The sequence below is a fragment of the Kogia breviceps genome, chromosome 9 (genome assembly GCF_026419965.1).
Source record: "Kogia breviceps isolate mKogBre1 chromosome 9, mKogBre1 haplotype 1, whole genome shotgun sequence".
NCBI classification, from domain to species: Eukaryota; Metazoa; Chordata; class Mammalia; order Artiodactyla; family Physeteridae; genus Kogia; species Kogia breviceps.
The window spans coordinates 5,953,630-5,975,900 of record NC_081318.1 but is presented as its reverse complement, the minus strand read 5'-3'; the positions used below and the strand labels follow the sequence as shown (position 1 = coordinate 5,975,900).

The following is a 22,271-nucleotide window of genomic DNA, read 5'->3' as shown; positions in this document are numbered from 1 at the left end:
ATGACGCGACGGAAACTCCTTCTCCCATTGGGGGCGGTGGAGGGGAGGAACCAGAGGCGGGGCTGCTTGCTCGGGAGCTAAAAATAAATTCGGACTGGGACCGCTCGGTTGGGCACCATTAAGATTTGAAGGCTTCGAACTTCGTTAAGGGTCGGTGGCGGACGGGAGGGGCGGAGAGAAGCTAGCTCACCAGTGATTGGTTAGGTCGGGGTGAGGAGGCGGGGCAAGATGTGGGGGATGCGGTGATTGGTGGAACGTTGAGCGGTTCGAGGACTCGCGCCCGCTGAGCCCTTAAAAGGCGCGAGGCGCGTGGCGGTTGCTCGTTGGGCTGTCGGTTGGTTAGTACCTTACTCGTGTTTTGTTTTTTTTTAAACTCTTTGCTATATTAGTGTTAGTAAGTCTAGGTTTGAGGATGCAGGTGATGACCAAGTATCATCCATGGGTGAAGGACCGTTGGAAGAATGGAATATGTGTTAATTCAAAATGTTACGCATTTCATTGAAAAAGTGCGCACCCCTCAGTTCTGGTCTCAACCCTGGGATTTGCGGATCCCGCACACCTCACGGGAAATAATAGCGCAAGTCGACACATCTTTAACTGTCAACACCTGCGTGGCTAATTAAGTTAAGGCAAACGTAAACACCAGCCGTTGTTGGTTGAGAACTCTCCAGAACCGTCCTTCCGAGGGTGGGGGGTGGAATTTAAGACCGATGCGCCTGCGCTCTGGTGTGGGTTGACCTCTCCGGTAAAGGGACGCCGCTGTATTTCCCACAAAAGGCGCACTAACGACCCCTTTTTCCAGTGGTGCTGGTGAAGGGCCCAGTGGCACCAATGTTGGGGTACAAGAAGGGACGCCAGCCTGGGAGGCCTGAGTCCTGAAAAAAGAAGGTGAAAGCTGGGCCCAAGAAATGAGGATGCGGTCGGTGCTTTCCGTCATGGTAGGTATTCTTGTCCATGGCGGTTGCCAAAGAAGCAGATACCCACTAATCCTACCGATATCCCCTGTTGTCCTCGGGCTGTTTGGCAGCGTTGACCTGCGTGGCTGAGTGGGACCACCGCTCTCTGGTCATGGCCTCACCCAGTGAGCACAGTGGAGGAGTCCCCAGGAAGCTGAGCGGCAGGGTAAGATTCCTGGTATGAAGACTTAGAGGTGACAGCCTCATATAGACGCCTTATTGAGTTAGAACACTGGCGTTACGGCAGAATCCTTCCACCATCCCGCTGAAGTACTCAACAGGAGAGGGGGCGCGCACATATTCATGTTCTGGGGGGGTGGTCTACAGATTGAAGCACCAGGCCACCAATTGGAAGTGAGAAATGCCTTTAAAGTTGTATTTTATCTTAATGGAATTTTGCATTTCTACTCTGTAATTAGTTGAAATATTTAAAAAAATTCTCAAGTGTATAATTTTTATCCGGTGAATTTGGTTGCACCTACTGCAGTATTTTGAACTGCTGGTACTAGACTCTCTAGTGCGTTGTGAAATCAGCTTAGTGGGTGTTTTTGGTTTTTTGTTTTTTTAAATAGAAGAACAGAATAAAAAAGTACCTTGCATAGTAAGGGTGAGTATTGTTTCATGACACTTCTGTTGTATGTGTATGTATATTTATAGTTATGCTATATATGTGTATTGTATACTGAGTTCCATTGTAAAATGTATTTCTTACATTGCCTCAAAAAGTTTGAAAGCACTGTCCTAGCCTGGGAGTTTTACGAGTCCAGACTGGGAAATGCAGTTGTAAAGGACAAATTCATTCAAGAAATGGTTCAGTCGTGTTAAAGCCCTTTAAGGCCAGACCCAGGAATTCTGAAAATTCCTTTATTCCAGAATGGGGAGAATTTCTTTGGTTTAAGAAATGACTCAGATTACCTAAAATATTTGGGATTGATGTATGAATTCACATAGAAATAACTGACCGCAGCCAGACCATATAGAAAATGGACTTGCTTCTGAATTCAGAGTACAGTTGACCTTGAACAACACCGGTTTGAACTGCAGGATCCACTTACACCCGGATGTTTTCAATAGCAAATACTATATATAGTACTACACGATCCAAGGTTCGTTGGATCTGTGGATGCCGGGTGGCAGATACAGAGGAACCACAGATCTGGAGGGCCGTTCTTGGATTTTCCACTCAGCAGAGGATCCGTGCCCCTAACCCCTGTGATGTTCCAGGATCAATTGTAGTTCTTCTGATTGAGAACACTTGTTAACCTTTTCAGCAGCAGGGAGTTCTGCCACCAATCAATTTCTCCTGTGCAGGTTCTGCTCTGTCTTATGGCCTCTGCATACTGCCTTCTCTCTGTGTGTCCTTGTGTTTCCCTGGGAACCAAGAATTCTGTCTCTCCCATTTAGATTCCAGAGAGAACACATGGTGAGTTCAGCTAATTAACATTATCTCTTGAGTGAGGAGCTCATGCTAAACCTATGGATTGGCCAGGTAAGGCTCCCTTGGGCCAAACCTCCTGTGTAGCTGGCCATGGCAGTTGATGGCAGTTATTTGAAGCTTGAACGGTTTGTTATTTGGGATTATATTGTGGGATGTCATTTCTAAGGCCAGTGACATCTGACTTCTAGTTGGAACTAATTCCCGGAGGTAATGTACAAAACTTCTTTTTTTCCACATTGGGTTAGACTAAGAAAGAGGAGTGCAAATCACTACTATGCTTATTTTGCCTAGAAAGACATTTGTGAAATTATTTTACCTTTTCACACATGAAAGGGTGACCCTAAATGAAAGTAGGCATGAAGGTGTTTTGTTGTTGTTTTGCTTTTTGAATATTTGATGAAGGAAGACTAGAAAAAGAACTAGGTTCACCTTAACCTTGGTACAAGCCAAATTAGACGGGTCTGTTATGCCTCAAAATCAAACAATCCAGATTTGGGCAGCCTGCCAAGGTCATTTCATTGTGTGGTCTTGTGAGTGAGAGAGCGGTTTCCTCCGCAGGGCCTTGGTAGGCCTGTCCTCAGTGTCCTAGCTTGAGGCCATCAGGCGGAAGCCATGCCCCCAACTTACTTGGGGCTGAAAGCAGATCCTCTTTTTTTTTCCAAAGCCGTGGGATCAGCCTGGCCCAAACCCTGAGGTGTGGGGTTACGTGAGGTGCTCCCAGAAGTGGGAAGTGGAGTGAGCTGGGGTGGCCCTCAGTCCATGGCGGGGGCTGAGCGTGAGAAAGGAAGTCAGCTCAGCAGGAGCTCTGAGGACAGGTCAGGCCTCTGCAGTAGCTGTAGATTATTCTCCATGTGAGGGGATGAATTGTTACCGACCAGGGTTCTTGGACTCTTTAATGAGTAGAAATTGATAGGAGGTCAGATGAGAAATTCAGACAAGCCTTTCCTGGGACTTGTGCTGTAGCACGAGGGAGCTAGAACAAGTAACAGGTGCCTTTGCTCGCTCCCTGAGGGGGGGTGAGTTGGTCCCTTAAATGGGGAGAGGATGGGGGCTGACTGGGGGGTCGGGCTGGAGGTGGCTTAGGTGGTCTGCCCTCCCCCTTGGTGATGCTGTGTGCAGGGATCATGCTTTTTGCTCCTGGTACCTCAGACGTGGCAGTTGGGTTTTGGCTTTTTTGTATCTTATTGTTCATAATTGGCCCCAACAATGCATGCATGCATGCAGCTCTCTTTAGTCCCTTTTAGTTTCTTTGTATTCTGTTGCTCCAGGACTGGGGAGAGGAGCTGTTTGTCCAGGTGCAAGCACTGCCGTAAGGGGTCCCAGGTCCCAGCCTATGTCAGAATGTGTCCCCCACAGAGATATGTTGAAGTCGTAAGGCTCTCAGAATGTAATCCTATTTGGAAATAGAGCTGTTGATGATATAATTAGTTAAGGTGAGGTCATACTGGAGTAGGGTGGGCCCTAGTCCAATATGACCGGTTTCTTCATAAGAGAAGCGGAGATGCAGACACACACACAGGAGGAGGTAGAGGCTGGAGCGATGCTGCCGCAAGCCGAGGAGCACCTGGCGCCCCCGGGAGCTGGAAGAGGCGAGGAAGTGCCCTCCACTAGGGACTTCAGAGGGGGCCTGGCCCTGCTTCCCTCTGAAGGGGGGATAGAAATAGTTCTGGCCACCAGAACTATGAGGAAATAAATTTACTTCCCCCACGGGTTGTGGGATCGTGGTTCCCCGACGAGGGATTGAACCCAGGCCCTCGTCAGTGAGAGCGCAGAGTCCTAGCCACTGGACCGCCACAGAATTCCCTTTATGTTGTTTTAAGCCTCAGTTTGTAGTACTTTGTTAGCAGCAGCTCTAGAAAACGAACCCATCAACTGTCCTCAATTTTCAGTAAAGTTTCATTTAAAGTTTGAATCTAGTTTCTGCTGGGTGGTGGGTGAAATTGGCCTTGCTCCCAACATCCCAAGCCAGCTTGTGCCTAGTGGGCGTGTTCACTAGCAGAGAGCCAGCTGCCCGGCAGAGCAGGTCCCGAGGGTCCCTGTGTGGTCATCAGGCATGATGGCTGGAGGGGAGCAGCTGCTCCTAAGAGCCTGTGCAGCAGCGGCAGCAGCATCGGGGGATGCTCGGGAGAAGCGGGAGGCCAGGTCCTCGCAGTAAAACCAGGCGATGGCTTGGCCACCGAGGCTTTGGTTACGTATGCTCTTCAAATGTGCCTTAGATGAGGAATCTAGTCACAGCGCTCATAAGCCACCGAAAGTTAGAATTACCATTTGAGGGACATATTCACCATTGGTTCCTCCTCCTATGTGAAGAGTTCTCAGTGTTGGGTTTTATGCAGCGTGTTGGGATCCAGGGTGTCTACCATCGGTGTGCAGGGAAAAAAAAAAAGAACTTCTTGTGTTTTTTTAACATTTTTATTTTAAGAGTAAAATGATTGAGCTTTGCTAATATGTCATACTGTGTACGGATTGACCACGGCACCGTCATGGCAGACAGCGTCGTGTGGTGCCTGGAATGAGAGGCGTCCCGTTGGGGCTCCCGTGGCTGGCAGTGTTGTCCTCTCTGTTTAGTGCTCAGAATATTATAATTGCATTGCTTTTCACATGTCTGGTTCTGAGGAATTACAGAATGTATTATCTAAGTTCTGCTAAACTGAATCTCACAAAATGGTCATGGGTCTTCAAAGCTTTCCTTCAAAGAAACCATGAATTAATGATGAGAATAAAAATGCAATATAAGCACACACTAAGAAAAACAGGGCTGCCACCTCTTCCTTGTATGAGCTTTTTGCCAGCTACGTTAAAGGTAAAGATGATAATCATATCTTACAAGAAAATGACCAAAAATTTTTACAAAAAGGTAAAAATCAAGAGCATTGAAAATATGGGTTCACACCCACTATCATTAATGATGACTAAGTGTAATTACACACCTTGATATGAGCTGATAACGTAGTGAGTACCCTTCACAAATAATGAGACGTTTAAAAACTAAGCATCCAAAACACTAAGGCAGATTTTACAAATACTTCTGCAGCCTTTTTCTTTGGAAAATTCCAAACATATATGAAAGTAGATTAGTATAATGAACCCCAGACCCATCACTTGCTTCATTCAATATTTACCAAGTCATGGACCATCCTGTTTCATGCCCCATTACCCACCCACACATGGATTGTTTTGAAGTAAATCCTAGACTCATGCCATTTCATTCATAAGTGTTTCAGTATTTTCTCTGAAAGTTGACTCTTTCAAAAAAAAATGTAACATGCCATTTTTACTCTGAAAACAAAGAAAGCCAATTAAGGAATCGTTAATACCATCAAATAGCCACACTATTCAAATGTCTCTTAATGTGTCATAATTTTCTTTGCAGTTTGTTCAAATCAGAATCTAATTAAAGTCCATATGGTGCAATTGGTTGCTATATCTCTTAAGTCTTTTTTTAAAAACAAACTTTATTTTTCAGAACAGTTTTAGATGTATAGAAAAATTGGGAAGATAGTGTAGAGAATTCCCACATGCCTTGCACCCAGTTCCCCCGTTATTAACATCTCACACTAGTGTGGTACTGTTAGAATTAATTAACCAATATTGATTCATTAGTATTAGCTAAAGTTCAAACATTATTTTTAGATTTCCTCAGTTTTCCCCTAACACCCTTTTTCGGGTCCACGGTCCCATCCAGGACACCCCGTTACATTTAGTTGTCACGTCTCTTTAGGCTCCCCTTGGATGTGACCATTTCTCAGACTTTTCTTGTTTTTGATGACCTTGAAAGTTTGAGGAATGCTGATCAGGTGTTTTGTAGGTGGTTCCTCAATTGGGATTTGTCTGATGTTTCTCTCAGGTTTGGGGAGGAAGACCACAGAGGTAAAGTGCCATTTTCATCACATCAAAGGTGCATCGTATCCGTGTGACAGACCACTGTGCTGTTGTCCTTGATCACCTGTCTGAGGGGGTGACTGTCAGCTTCCCCACAGGTAAGTTACTCGTCTTTCTCGCTTTCCATGCTGTCCTCTTTGGATGGAGGTCACTGTGTGCAGGGCTTTATGCTTTACCCTAGTTTTCCTCCTGCCTGAAGAATTTCCTTTAGCATTTCTTACAGTCTCCGGCAACAAATGCAACATTTTTTTTATCTGAAAATTGTCTTTATTTCATTTCTTTAACTTTTTATTTTGAAATAACTATTAACAGGTAGTTTAAAAATAGTACAGAGAGGTCCTGTGTACCATTCTCCTGATGGTAACATCTTACATAAATGGGGCACAATCTCAAAACCAGGAAATTGGTACAATCCACAGAACTCATTCAGAATTCACCAATTTTACATGCACTCATTTGTGTGTGTGTGTTCTATTCAGTTTTATTACACGTGTGGATTTGCGTAACCAAAACCACAATCATAATACAGAGCTGTCCTATCACCACAAAGATCTCCCTCATGTTATTTTATTCCTCTACGTTTTTGAAAGACTTTTTATTTTGCTGGATATAGAATTTTAAGTAGACCGCCGGTGTGTGTGTATTTAGTATTAAAGATGTTCCATTTGCTTCTGGCCTCCATATTTTTTCTGTTGAGAAGTGAGCTATCATCTTGTTGATTCCTTTATGTAATATGTTGCCCACTACCCTTCTGCTTTTCAGATTTTGTCTTTATTTTTGGTGTTTAGAGTTTGACTGTGATGTGTTTGTATGTAGTTTTCTTTGCTTTAATGCTGTTTGAGGTTTACCGAGCTTCTTAGATTTGTGAGTTACTGTTTTTGATCCAATTTGGAAAACTTCCCTGCCAACATTTCTTCAGGTGTTTTTTTCTGCCCTCGTACTCCTCCTCTTATTCTGGGACTCCAATTTCACACATATTAGACAGTTTGATAGCTTTCTACCAGTCACTAAGCCTCTGTTTTTCTGATTTCTAGTTTAATAATTTAAAAAATTTTGGACAACATATTCTTCAGTTCTAGGATTTCTATTTGGTTCCCTTTTATAGTTTCCACCTCTCTCCTGAAGTTCTCCCATCTCTCCCCAGCATACCCCTGTTTTCTGTAAGTTCTTTAACACGCTTATCATAGTTATTTTAAAATCTTTGTCTGCTAATTGTAATGTCTGGATAATTCATAGGTCTACTTTTATTGTATGACTTTTCTCTTGATTATAGGTCATTTTTTGTTTCTTTTCACATCTAGTAATTTATATTTTATAGTGGCCATTATAGATGAAATGTTACAAAAATTCTGGATTGTGTATCTTCTTTTGAAGCCTGTTGAGTTTTGAGTTAATATTTGTATGTGGTGAAAAGTATGGATCAAAGTTTCTTTTATTTTTTGCACATGAATATCCAGTTGTTCCAACACCATTCATTGAAAAGACTCTTCTTTCTCCACTGAATTGCTTTTGCATCTTTATCAAAATTCAGTTGTCCATATATGTGTGGGTCTATTTCTGATGCTCTTCTGTTCTGTTGATATATTTGTCTATCATTGCATCAACATTATATTGTTTTGATTCTCATAGCTTTATAATAAATCTTGACATAAGGTAGTTTTATTCCTCCAATCGTGTTCTTTTTCAGAGTTGTTGTGACTAATCTAAGACCTTTGCATTTTCATATGCATTTTACAATCAGTTTGTCAGTTTCTACAGAAAAGCCTGCTGGAATTTTGATTGGCATTGTTTTGAATCTATAATCAATTTTGGGAGGACTTTTGATGCTGTTATAAATGGGATTTAAATTTTTTGTTTTTTGATTGCTTGTTGCTTGTATATAGAAATACAATTGATTTTTGACTATTGATTTCTTATCCTAAAACATTGCTAAACTCACTAGCTTTAGTAGATTTTTTGTAGATGTCCATTCACTTCTGTACGTAGATAATCATATAGTTTTTGTTGCTTTTCATTTTGGATACTTTATATAATTTTCTTGTCTTACTGCACTATGGTTCTGAATAGAAGTGGTGAGAGCAGATACCCTTGTCTTGTCCTCTCCTTGATCTTAGGAAGTAAGCAGTGTAAATTTCATCATTAAGTGTGGTGTTGCTTGAGGACAAGATACAATTGGTGCAGACTCCCCTACCTTAACAAGAGATGTTTATATCTTAAATCATTATGAAAAAAGAAGCATTGACTGGTATGCCAGTTTTATTCCAGAAATGGCCCATCAATAAGGCAAGGACTTCAGTTTCGAGTACCCCTAGGTTTGAACTCCTGCTCTGTCTCCTAAAATCTGCACAGCCCTGGGCAAGCCACACGACCTCCATGTGCCTCCCAGGCCCAGTGATGGGGCTGGGTGAGCCAACACTTGGGAAGGCTTAGCCTGTCATCTTGTCCCTTTACTTTGCTTTCCTTCTTTTCTCTTTCGAGATCAGATTAAATGCTTGATTCTGTCCTCAGTGTGACATACAGTATGTGATATGGCACTGAATATAAAGTTTCTTCTTAGCCTTGTTTTCAAATTATTCTATGATACTTACTTTTCTCTGAATTCTTTCATAACATCAGTTCATTTCTTGTTACTTGGTCTTTAATGTGGTTTTTGCTAAAGATTTCATTTCCAAGGAAAGGCCAACTTTCCTTTGATTTTGATGGAGGAAAGATTAGCTACGTAAGTCTTTTGAAATTAAAGCGAGTCAACCAAAACACAAACATGAAAGGAGTATCAAATGCTTCCCTGAACTAAAAAGGTTCCCATCCCAGAGCTTCTAAAGTTGGGAGGGCTCTTTTGCTCGATCTTTAAGGAGGTAGCCCAGAAGAAAAGAAAACCAGCTACAGTAGTTAAGAGGAGAGAGGAACAGCCAGCTGGAGACAAACCAATGAAAAGCCTTAGAGGCAGCACTTGGCTGAAGGAAGAAAGAGATCTGACCTCAGTGTGCTATACAGAGGTCTTCCCTGAACTGGGCAGTGCCAGTCTTGGTTCAGAAGTCTCCTTTGTTAGTCGGATATCAGCATGACCAAGGTCAAGGTCGAAGAGGAAACTTACAAAATGGGTTGGATGTTAAAAAACAAAAAAACAACAAAATAGGTGATGTGCCCAGATAAACTAAAAGAAAGAAGCCAGCTTGAATTTATTGTGTGTAAGAAAATTTGGCTGTGAATTTTCCATGAGAATTATAATTTTTAAGATTAACGCAAGCATAAAATTATCCAGCTGTCAAGAGTTCAAGAAAATTTGTCATTTAGTGTGCTATATACTAAACAGTAAAAATATTCAAACAGGAGAATTTGGGGAATAAGCATTGTGCCCTGGTTGAACAGTAGATTACCTTATAAAACCTCACTTAACAGTACATAAATTCTGAACTGAAATATCCCATCCTGATTTGGAGTATAGCTTTGTCTCAGTGTTTGCTGAAATGTAGAAGCTCATTAGTAACTTGAGCTAATATTAGATCAAAGTCGTTGCATTAGTACATTGAGTCTGTATGGATAGTTTTATTTTCAACTCTAGTGAGCAGAACAGGCAGCGTACTTGCTGGTTAATTATGCAGCTGCTTTCTGGGGAGATCTTGGAAGGCTTTTCATGCCCACAGGGTGCTACGGGGGGTTTCTTCCTGCACAGGTGGGCGCGGCCCGTGTGGCGTGACTCTGCAGTCCTGGCCCAGCGCTGGCTGGATGGGGATGGGCACCTGACCCAGGGTGCTGCTCAAAGCCCGGCGCGGAAGGGTGACCTCTTCTGTGCGATTGGCTCAGCTTTCCCGGCCCCTTGGAGCTTGAGTGTAAGATGCGTCAAGTCAGAAGCAGGGTAGAAGCTGAAAGACACACAGGGAAACAGGAGCCATAAGCCGCCGAAGACACACAGCAGAGAGGGGTGCAACAGGTAGAAAGAGGAGACAACTGCTGCTCTTGGGGGGCAGCAGAACCCAAGAGGGAGAGCAGCACTGCCCCCCGGAGCCCGCTGTGCCTCACCCTTCCGTGTACCCTGTCACTAAGGCAGGCAACCTATAGCTTTTCTCAGGAGCCAGGACGCAAGGCAAGACCTTTGCTTATTAACTGGCTGGTTCTGAGGAGCAGCTCTTGTGTCATTGCGTGACCTTGGTACAGAGTTGGCCATTGTCAGTATTTAGTCAGAATACTTACAGAGGGAGAGGTGGATGGGCCAGCCAGTAATGCAGTCAGGAAAAATATCAGGGGGTAGAGTACTTAAATTCTATAAAATTGGAGGGCATATCTTAGGAATTATGGTAATTTGGTACTTTTCAAATTTCAGATTGTGTAAGTAGATTTCCATTAAACAAGAATTATTGATTATGACAGTTGTCAACATTTTGTAACTTTAGTCTTGCAGTTTTTATTCCACTCATGGTCCCCCTTCCCCATTTAAGTAATTGCTGCAAATTGGGTAAACCGCGGCGGAGGCAGTCAGAATTACTCACCATCACTGGATAGATCCATATAACCAAAGACTTATTAGCTCAGATTCAGGCTTTTTCTTAAGTAACCCTGTCTTAGCCCATTTGGGCTGCTGTAACAAAGTGTCACAGGCCAGGTGGCTTATAAACAACAGAGATTTATTTCTGCTGGAGGCTGGAAGTCTGAGATCAGGGTGCCAGCAGGGTTGGGTGAGGGCCCTCTTCTGGGTAGCAGATTTCCTATTGTATAGTCACATAGTGGAAGAAATAATAATTAAAAAAAATTCTCTTTGAAATTCCATTATCCAGAGGTAACTGCTGTTGGTACTTTGGTATAACGTATTTCTAGACTTTTTTTCTAATCACATATCTATACATTTGTAACCTACAAAAATGAAATACTGTCCATGCCATTTTACGCCATTTTTCTTTGGCAAATACGCATCCATCTACAGCATAATTCTGACCGTCTGTGTAGTATTCCATCGTATGACTCTATCATGATCTATGATAATATCAGTTTATGGAGCTTTTACTTGATTGCAACTGCTTTGTATACATTGTCTCGGTGAATTCTCACACCAACTCCATGAGGACGGGTTTGATGCAATATCTCCACTGAAAGCACAGAAAACTGAGCTTTAGGGCTGCTGACCTGCTCCAGACGGCACACCTGTCAAGCAGATGCCAGCACCCACACGTATTTTTATTTCAGCACCTACACTTCTAACAACTGTGCTTTTGTGCTTCCTATTGTGCATTTTGGTGGCTTCCAGAAAGCCACATGCCAATCATTATTTTGGTAAAAATATAATTTTTTATTAACCTGAATGAACATTTAAATTTCATAGAACAAGTTTTTAAAGTGAAAGCAATAAGATTTTATACTTTTCCCACTGATATTTAATAAACTCAAATTACAATTTATGCTAATTCTCTTTTTTTAATTTTTAAAATTTTAATTAATTAATTTATTTATGGCTGCATTGGGTCTTCGTTGCTGCGCGCGGGCTTTTCTAGTTGCAGTGAGCGGGGCCTATGCTTTGTTGCGGTGTGTGGGCTTCTCATTGCAGTGGCTTCTCTGATTGCAGAGCACGGGCTCCAGTAGCGGTGGCACGTGGGCTCAGTAGTTGTGGCTCGTGGGCTCTAGAGCTCAGGCTCAGCAGTTGTGGCTCACGGGCTTAGTTGCTCCGCGGCATGTGGGATCTTCCCGGACCAGGGCTTGAACCCGTGTCCCCTGCATTGGCAGGCGGATTCTCAACCACTGCGCCACCAGGGAAGCCCAACTAATTCTATTGTTGATGAGCTTGCCGTGTTAACTCCCTCCACACAGCTCCTGTTGGCAGACCTTCCCAGATTCAGGGCACCACGTGGTCCTGAGGCAGCTCTACTTCACTGAGGGCCCTGGTGGAACTCCACCACTCCCTGCTGGCAGTGTCTACTCCTCCCCAGGCATAGATGAGAGGGGAAGTGCTGCCTAGAAGCCGAGAAGGACACAGGCTGCTCCTCTCTGGGGCCCTGTTCTAGGACCTCTGCCCCACCCCACCCTCTCCTGCATCTTCCCCCCATGCCGAAAAGTCAGAGATTAAAGACCATCCCTACGTACACTGCGCAGGACCCACTGTGCCCCCCCATTTCCCCAGTAGGAAAGCAGTCATTTCCCGCTTGCAGAAGAGCATAGTACCTTTCCACGCAAAGGTTATTTCGAGCAACTGCTATCTGGGTGTAACTTGAACCCAACACAATACTTGTACAGAGTGAGTTTCATAGGCTGGTAAAGGGCTGACTTCCAGTGCTGTTAAATTGTGATGCTAAATGAGGTCGGCACATACTTTCCAATTTGACTCAGATTGTCTCTGAGAAATGGTCAGTGTAATCCAGGTTTCCTAGGGTGATGCTCTGACGGCGGCGCTCTCAGTTAGGTTTCTGAACGTGCTCTGTCAGCTGGCAGAAACCTAGGGAATGTACCTAAAAGGGAGTGAAATTGATTCTAGTCTCCTGTGGTATCAGTGTACACTTAAAAATTGGAGGTCTTCAAATACGAGCGTGGGTAACCCGAGGAGGATGCAGAAGCTTTCCAAGAGACACACAAGAACAGATAAGTTGAAGGGAATCAACTTCTGGATTTTCAACTTAAATGTATACTATTTCCTAGGTGGAGCTGTCTGGGAATATACCCGAGTTCATCGTAGCTTTTCCCCACTTTACAAAAGAAGTTAACCCCTTCACTAGCCCTAAATCTTACCAGGTTGCATTATTTCAGGTGTACAAAACACTGGGGTGCCAAGTAAAGGGGAAAACTCCTTGAGTGATTAATGGAAACGTGGCAAATCCCTAGTGTTTCCTATATTCTTCCTTCTTACGCACACTTATGTTAAGGTTGAAGCCTGGTGTTAGAACTGAGGTATTTTGACCTGAGTTGAGATATTCAAGAAGAGGATAGAAAGGGATGGAGAGAATGACAACTTTCCTTTATTTCCCTCTTCCATCCCTGGGCTGTTGTCAGTATATATCCATCTTGAGGGAGAGTTTCATGAGAGCAAAGCAAAGAGCATTGATAAGAAATAATATGTGTAAAAACCAGCTTTGAAAAAAACATCAGGACATAATTTTTTTAAAAAATAAATATATTTATTTATTTATTTGTCTGCGTTGGGTCTTCGTTGCTGTGCACGGGCTTTCTCTTGTGTGGCGAGCAGGGGCTACTCTTCATTGTGGTGCGCGGGCTTCTCATTGCGGTGGCTTCTCTTTTTGTGGAGCGTGGGCTCTAGGCACGAGGTCTTCAGTAGTTGTGGCACGAGGGCTCAGTAGTTGTGGCTCGCGGGCTCTAGAGCGCAGGCTCAGCAGTTGTGGCGCACGGGCTTAGTTGCTCCCCCGCATGTGGGGTCTTCCCGGACCAGGGCTCGAACCCGTGTCCCCTGCATTGGCAGGCGGATTCTTAACCACTGCCCCACAAGGGAAGCACCAGAACGTAATTCTTTTCAACTGCTCTCAATACTCATCTCTTGGCTGTATCATTAACTAGAAAGAAAAGAACTTTAAATAGCCAAAGCAGTATGATAGTTAAGCTGATTCTGTTAATTACAGCTGAAAAAATTTCTTGAGCCACCAAAATTTTCAACATATATTGGATAAAATCCAAGGATAAAGCTTTGATATTTCTTTAATAGTTGGAGTACATTGTTCAGAAATGATACTTAAAACCCATTTTACCAAATCATCATGAAATATTTATGTGTATTTTAATCATTTTTATTTCATCTTTTAAATGTTTAAATTTTCTTACTTCCAAAGAGCCAAAAACAGAAGTTTATGCTAGCTGCTGCACTCACGAGTGTTAGCATTATGTGGTCATACTTTTCTCTTTCACTGAATACATAGGAAAATTTTTATCATATCTCACAAAATAAACATTTCTTTTAAAGTATTCTTATTTAATTATTTTCAAATAAATGAAAGATGAAAATGGATGGTCTAAAATAAGACTAAAGATTCTGGAATGTTACTTTTTTTGTTTATGCCAGACTAGAGCAGCAGTGGAATATTTGAGGCTTTTCTTTTCTTGGATGTGTTGGGTCTTTGTTGCTGCACGCGGGCTTTCTCTAGTTGTGGCGAGTGGGGGCTACTCTTCGTTGTGGTGCGCAGGCCTCTCACTGCAGTGGCTTCTCTTGTTGCGGAGCGCAGGCCCTAGGTGAACAGGCTTCAGTAGTTGTGGTGCATGGGGTCTAGAGCACAGGCTCAGTAGTTGTGGCGCCCGGGCTTAGTTGCTCTGTGGCATGTGGGATCTTCCCGGACCAGGGCTCGAACCCGTGTCCCCTGCATTGGCAGGTGGATTCTTAACCACTGTGCCACCAGGGAAGCCCTTCTGAGGCTTTTTGACACTCCATTTCTTGTTTTTGAGTGTTTGCTTTCTGTTTTTTTTTGCTGAATTGCATGTCAGGAAACACACAGTGTCTTGACTGTCTTGTAATAGGAAGTACAAGTCCCATCTATGAAATGTTTTTGCCTAAAAATGAAACCTGAGTCTGAAGAAGCCCCAGGTCTAACTACTGGGATAGAGGAACATGCTAAATGACACCCAGTGAAACATCAGCAATCCAGAATGTGCAGAGATCTATCGGATAAGCCTCTCTATTTCTTCAACAACTAAATGACCTGGAAAAAGGGAGGTGGGTAGAGAATTCTTACAGCTTAAAAGAGCTGAGAGAGAAATCAACCAACTCCAACGTGTGGCTCTTGTTTAGATCCTGATATGAACACACCAAATGTGTGTGGCATTGGGGATGTTTGAAACTGAAGAGTATTACAAGATATTAAGGGATTTTGTTAATTATGTTCAGTTGGGGTAACTGCATGATAGTTAAATGTCTTAAAAAGTTCCTATCTATTTGAGACAGTGTTGAAATATGAACAAATTCCAAATAGAAGGAGAAAATGGAATAAGAAATGGAGTGGAATGAGAAAAAAATAATCAAAAGAATAGGAGGGAAAAAGAAACATAAAATAAGGCCATGAAAATAGAAAACACAAAGTAAACCCAAATACAAATATATCAGTAATTATAACAAATGGAACTAAAATGTTCTAAAGACAAAAATTGACAGAATGTATTTAAAAAAAAAATCTAACCATATGACGATTATAAGAGAAACATCTAACACATACAAAAAATTGAAAGTAAATGTTGGAAAAGGTTATACCAAATACTAACCAAAAGAAAGTTTGTGAAGCTACATGGATTAAAAAAAAACCAAAATAGGTTTTAAAGCAAAACCATTATTATGGATAGAGAGTCTCTAAATAATTATAAAAGGTTTAAATCACTAGGAACATATTACAATGCTAAACTTATATAAGCAATAACATTCTATTCAGGTAAAATATATAAGCAAAACTCGACAAAACTACAAGGAGAAAAAGAAATCATATAGGATATTTTGATACCTTTTAGTAATTGATAGGTGAAATAGTTTTTAAAAATCAGTGAGGAGGGCTTCCCTGGTGGCGCAGTGGTTGAGAGTCCGCCTGCCGACGCAGGGGACACGGGTTCGTGCCCCGGTCCGGGAGGATCCCACGTGCCGCGGAGCGGCTGGGCCCGTGAGCCGTGGCCGCTGAGCCTGCACGTCCGGAGCCTGTGCTCCGCAACGGGAGAGGCCACAGCAGTGAGAGGCCCGAGTACCGCAAAAAAAAAAAAAAAAAAAATCAGTGAGGAGAGGAAAGATTTGAAGAGCAGAATTAACAAACCTGTGTGATAAGCACCTATCAGACATCGCTCCCAACAAACGACAAGAAATACATTCAGGCCATTTATGACACTGGCCATGTAGTGGGGTCATGAAGCAAGTCTCAACAAATTTCCAAGAATTTCTCACATTGGCCACATTCTCTGACCACAATGCAGTTAAGTCGGAAATCAATAACAGAAACAGAGAAAGAGAACCCCATATGTTTGGGAAATAGGAAACATACTTCTATATAATTCATGGGTCAAGAAGAAACCATAAGGGGAATTAGAAAGTATTTAAACTGCATGATAAGAAAAATGCTACAAATAAACACTACAAATCAAGGCTTATGGGATGCCATAAAAGGGAAGTTTTTTTTTTTTTCCGGTATGCGGGCCTCTCACTGTTGTGGCCTCTTCCATTGTGGAGCACAGGCTCTGGACGCGCAGGCTCAGTGGCCATGGCTCACAGGCCCAGCCGCTCCGCGGCATGTGGGATATTCCCAGACCGGGGCACAAACCCGCGTCCCCTGCATTGGCAGGCGGACTCTCAACCACTGCGCCACCAGGGAAGCCCGGGAAGTTTTAATCTTAAATGCTTACATTAGAAGAACAACAGAAAAGGCTGAATATTAATGATTTTAGTGATCTATTTAAGAACTTGTGATAAGAACACAATAAACTCAAGGAAAGCAGAAGGAGGGAAAAATAATGAGCTGAAATTAAAAATATACAAAACAAAAATTAAATATTACCAACAAAGGAAAATGTTGGTTTGGGGAAGAACTAATAAAATCGACAAGCATCTGGTTAGGCAGCAGGTCTAGAAAAGTCACTGGTCCAGGCTGAGCAGGAGGATGGCAAGGCCCAGGAGGGAAGCCTCTGAGAACAAGGACACAGATGGGTTAGCTCATTTTTTTTTTTTTTTTTTTTTTTTTTTTTGCGGTACGCGGGCCTCTCACTGTTGTGGCCTCTCCCATTGCGGAGCACAGGCTCCAGACACGCAGGCCCAGAGGCCATGGCTCACGGGCCCAGCCGCTCCGCGGCATGTGAGATCTTCCCGGACCGGGGCACGAACCCACGTCCCTGGCATCAGCAGGCGGACTCCCAACCACTGCGCCACCAGGGAAGCCCAGCTCATGTTTTTGAACTCAGTGTGAGGGGACTAGCATTTCTTGCTGAGTGTCTGGAGCTGAATTAACGCTACGTGATGAAAAACTAAGCAAATGAAGAAGTGACAGCTGCGGTCAGCCAAGGCAGAGCATGAGGCCATCCAGGGCTGGGATTTTTCAGGAGGAGAGGGGCAGGGGGTTGGTGCTGTTTGGACTGGAATCTAGGCTGGACGTGGAGGGCAGGGAGGCAGGAGGGGCAGACAGTGGGGGCTGTGGACTCACAGGGCCCCGAGCACAGGGCTGGAAGAGGAGGAGGGCTGCTCCCCAGGTCGGTGACCCCCACCTGAAAATGATCGTGGACCTGCAGAAGGGTCCGAGGCTGCCGGTGAGCTGCTCGGAGGGGAGGCCATTTCCCATCGTTTCACTTCCCTGCAAGGTGTGCTGCCTGCTTGCTTACACCATCATTTCTGTCTCACAGCAGAGGTGGGGAGCATTCTTCAAGACAGTCTGCAGATGACAGAGGAAAGTACCCACTGTTCTTCAGTAACTGTTCACATTCCTTAAAAACGCCTATTCCAAAAAAGAGCATTTGGATCAACTGTAACATAATAAATAGAACTTTCAGGTGCACAAGTATTACGAACAAATCTAAATTATTCATCACTAAGTGTTAAGTTGTCTGAAATCTATAATATGGCAACTTTTGAGTGCCAGCTTTGAAATGCTAGTAATCGTGAGTAGCGTGGCCAATTTCTAATGAACGCATTTCAAGTGACCGCTGAGTGAATCTGTTACCGTTTGAAAAATCTCAAGTGTCTGCTTTTTAATTCTCGGCTGTATCCTATCACTTATCGTAATGTTAATATGTCTAGGTTAAGATAAAATTACTTTAAAAGGAAAGCAAACTGTTTACTTCTGTAAAAAGTTTTTGCAAAGTTTTTTTAAAACATAAATTTATTTATTTATTTTTGGCTGTGTCGGGTCTTCGTTGCTGCACACGGGCTTTCTCTAGTCACGGCGAGCGGGGGCTCCTCTGCGTTGCATGCGCAGGCTTCTCATTTCGGTGGCTTCTCTTGTTGCGGAACAAGGGCTCTAGGTGCGCGGGCTTCAGTAGTTGTGGCACACGGGCTCAGTAGTTGTGGCTCACGGGTTCTAGAGCGCAGGCTCAGTAGTTGTGGCTCACGGGTTCTAGAGCGCAGGCTCAGTAGTTGTGGCGCATGGGCTTAGTTGCTCCGTGGCATGTGGGATCTTCCCGGACCAGGGCTTGAACCCGTGTCCCCTGCATTGGCAGGCGGATGGATTCTCAACCACTGTGCCACCAGGGAAGCCCCTATAAAGTCTTAAAAACAACGTTTTAGTATGGAACATTTCAAACACATACTCAGCACCTAGCTCTGTCACGCGCATCAGCCTGCCATCACATGGCTTGTTCTCTCGGTGTCTCTGTGTCTCTCTCTCCTCATAAGGTCATCAGTTATAGGATTAGGGCCTGCCCTACTCCACTACGACCTCATCTAACTTGATGACATCTGCAAAGGCCCTATTACCAAATAAGGTCCCATTCACAGGGCCTGGGGGCGAGGACTTCAGCATATCCTTTTGGGGGACACAGTTCAACCCACAGCAACCGTTTAGATCTGGGGTTAAGAGCATGGGCTTTGGAGTTAGGACTGTTACCAAGTCCTAATGCCCTCAAATTTGAAGCGGTTTGAACTTGGCCCAGTGAGCATTTCTGTGCTGATGAAGACCACCTTGCGATGGCGTGTGAGGGTTGAGAAGATGGCGTGTGCGGAGTGGCTCCAGGGGAAAGCCCTTAGCACCTCGCAGCAGCTTCTCCCCCTTCTGTTCTTTGCCTTGTCATTTGTGTTGATTGTAATTATTAATATCATGTGGTCAGAACAGGCCTCATCAAGAGGGTGAGATTTCAGGAAGACGCTACGGCAGTGAGGGAATTAGCTGAGCTGAAATCTGGGGTGGGGATTCCAGGGAGAGAAAGCAGCTGGAGCAAAACCCGTAAGACGCCCGATGTTGCTCTCCTTCCTTAATCCGCCCCCGACCCCCACGAGGGCAGGGACTTGTTGTGTTCACAGGTATGGCCCAGGCAGGTGCTCTGTGCACAGTCAGTTAATATGGAAGCCCCGTGGATCAGGACTAAACAACTCCTCTTTGACATGTTTCTGAGAAGTAGCAGGGATGATGTGGGCCATGAGCCACCCAATTCCCCTCATTCCAGACGGGCTTACTGGAAACCTGCAAACCAGGGGCCACCCGGCTTTGCCCCTGCTTCCACTCGACCCTTCTGATGAGGACTCATCCTGGGGTTTTTCCTCAGCTTTTTTTTGGTTTCTGGAAATTGTTTCAGCTGGCAAAAAAGACAAGGGGCAAAGAAAGATGGTGCGCAGAATTCTCGAAACATCCCGGGGTGGCTCTTCCTGGATTTTAAGAGGGTCAGGAGCGAGCTCCTTGGATCCTCTGCTCCTTCTGTGAGGGTGAGAGGGGCTGGCCTTACACTCGTGTCCTTCTGGTCTGCTCCACTCCCAGCTCCTGAAGCCAGGCTCATTTTCCTCTCCGAGCAGGCATTGGTGTCCTTTTCTCTGTTCTCCTCACAGGGAGAGGGAGCTCCCTTCACTTGGGGTCCACTGCGTGCCCTGCTCTTGGCCTCTGTGCCCTCCGGCATCCCCTCCCGTGAGGGCAGCGGTCTCCTCTGACTGAGGGCACCTGTCTGGGGGTCCTCCAGTAAGGGAACGCCTTTTGTGTTAGAAAAGGCGGAACCCCCTTATCCTCAGGAACCTTCGTTCAGCATCTCCTTCTGGGGTCCCTGCGTCGGTCCTCGAACGTAGAAGCTTAAGGCAGGGAAGGGGGCCGCCTCTGGGTTTGTGGATGACGCTCCATCTTCTGTGGCATCTTTCTAACGTTATCAAGTACGCCGGCAAGTTCGAGGGAAGAGCTCTCGTGACTGCAGCACGTCACCAGATCCACAACCCTAGTAGAAGTATCAGTACTGGCCCTTACCGACCGCTCATCAAACATTGGGTGAACATTCAGGAAGCACCTCCCAGGTGCCAGGGTAAGTGAACGGAGACGAGTAGGATCTTGTCACCTTCCTAGGGACTCAGGTGACCACCGTGTCAACGATGACGGCATCCGCTCCTCCCACGTACATAGGCCTTGAGCGTTCCCGGAGCGCCCTTCCCCGGAAGTGTGTGCGTCGATGTATGTTGCCCGCTCAGTGACTCTGCAGAGGGGGGGACCGCAGGCCAGGAGAGGTGAGCGCCCTTCCGCGGCTTGTGGGTGCCGGGCGGTTTCAAGCCTGCTCTGGGCTCTCAGGGGAGAAGGCAGGACGGAGCAAGGACTCGTGGTGCGTAGGCTCCGGGCGTCCTGCCTCACGTGAGGCTCGGAGGCAGGAGGCGTGTGTTGGCGGGTGGGGAGCGTCGCGGGCGCCGACCTTCCACGTGTGGGCGTGGGCGGCGTGGGCGTGGGCGGCGTGGGCGTGGCCTCGTCCCCACGGAGGAGGTCGGGCCGCGGGCCGCTGGTGGTTTCTGAGCGGTGAGGTGAGGTGACCAGAGTTCTGGTTTAAAATTGCAGTGCGACGACTGTGACGAATGTTAGTCGCAGGGGGGCCCTTTTCGGGCTTACTCATCTGAACGCCTCCGAAAGCTCTGTCCGAAATGCTGCCGTTTTGTGATGTCTTTTCGACGGAGGTTTCCAGCGTGTCTGCGCCGCGTGCGGGGACGGAGAGTCCCGCGTGGGGCGGGGGGCGCGGTGACGGGGGCGGGGCGGGGCGGGAGGCGCTCCGCGCGGCGAGGCCCTGCCGCCCCGAGGCAGCCGAGCCTCGCGCTGGGGCGGCCGGGACGCCGAGGAGCTTGTTGAAAGGGCGGCAGAGCCCGAGGTCTCAGGTGTGCAGGGCCGGGAGGCGGGCCTTGGGGGCTAGGCCCTCGGGCCCCGGAGCCGAGGCGCAGGAGGCGGCGGGAGGGGCCAGGCCTCAGCTGGAGGGGAGCGGCTTTGCCCCTGGGGGTGGGGGTGGGAAGCGTTTCTTCCTCAAAGGCGCCCCGGGACCGGTGGGTCACTGGAATGAGCGAGGTGGCCCCGGCCTGTGGCGAACGAGTACCGGTGACACCGGGAGCGCTGGGGTGCGCCGGGGGGCGGGGGGGGGGGGGGCGAGATGCTAGAGTCCTGACCTTGGCGAGCAGGAACGGCCGTGGCACCAAGCCTCTGTCTTCAGTGCGCCAGAACTAGGCGTTTGTTCCGGCGCCGATGAAATCCCGTGCCTGGGATGCAGGTTTTCCAGGGAGGGAGACACAGGGTTGAAGTCAGGACCGGTGTTTCAGCGAGTTTTCAGTTTCCGATCTGTGAGGTGCAGAGCTCGGCAGTGCTTCGGGCCCAGAGATGTCTGGAGAGAACTGGGCACCTGATTTTCTTTCAGCTTCCCCACAGGAAGGAAGCTCAGTTTGCTTTGAGACCTGAATAATTGTACTCTGCCCTTGCTGAGGTCGACATCTAAAGGTAGGTCTTGATGCATTGTGTTTGGAACAAGAAGTAAGATGGGGTGATCCACAATGGGATGGAATTTCAGGGGTTTCTCGTGAAGGTGTTTTAAGTGTGCTTCATACACGGACTTACAGTTATGCCAGTTTTGCAGGTAATTTTACATGAGAAACAATTTTAGAGTTCTCGATTTCTTTATGAAAATAACTGAGTGAAATTGACTTTCCACATATTTCCCTGTGGGTAGCAGTTTTCTCCTTAGAGTGCTATTAAGCAAAGCAAAAGCCCCTTTTTTGGTGAAAATGCTTTGGAAGGAGATTGTGACGAGGGTCATATGGACCCATGAAATTGGCCTGTGGATTGTTTCAATTGTCTCCTTTCCCAGAAGGGCTGCCCACTGAGTTTTTCTTCCAAAGACAGGTGGATTCAGTTAGGAAGTAACAAATACAATCACAATACCAAGAAGATTCTAATTGTTTAGGGCAGAGTTTCTAACTTCACCACTACAGACATCTTAGGCTGGATACTCTTTTGTCCTGGGGGCCGTCCTGTGCGGCGTAGTGAGTTTTGTGGCACCTGTGGTCTCTACCCATCACATGCCAGTAGCACACAGCCCCTCTCTCCACCCCCAGTGGTGACAACCAAAAATGTCTCCACTTTGCCAAATGTCCTCTAGGGTCAGAACCTCCCCAGGTTGAGAACCAGTGGTTT

At 45.7% G+C, this 22,271-nt stretch overlaps 1 long non-coding RNA gene across 1 annotated transcript; it reads left to right on the top strand.

Annotated features, from left to right (window-relative positions):
• The first annotated feature begins 81 nt into the window (after positions 1-81).
• LOC131762526 (uncharacterized) lies at positions 82-20,368 on the top strand. Its single transcript, XR_010842038.1, has 4 exons — positions 82-338; positions 803-938; positions 6,242-6,374; positions 20,184-20,368. It is a non-coding gene; the product is annotated as an uncharacterized lncRNA (long non-coding RNA).
• The last annotated feature ends 1,903 nt before the right edge of the window (positions 20,369-22,271 follow it).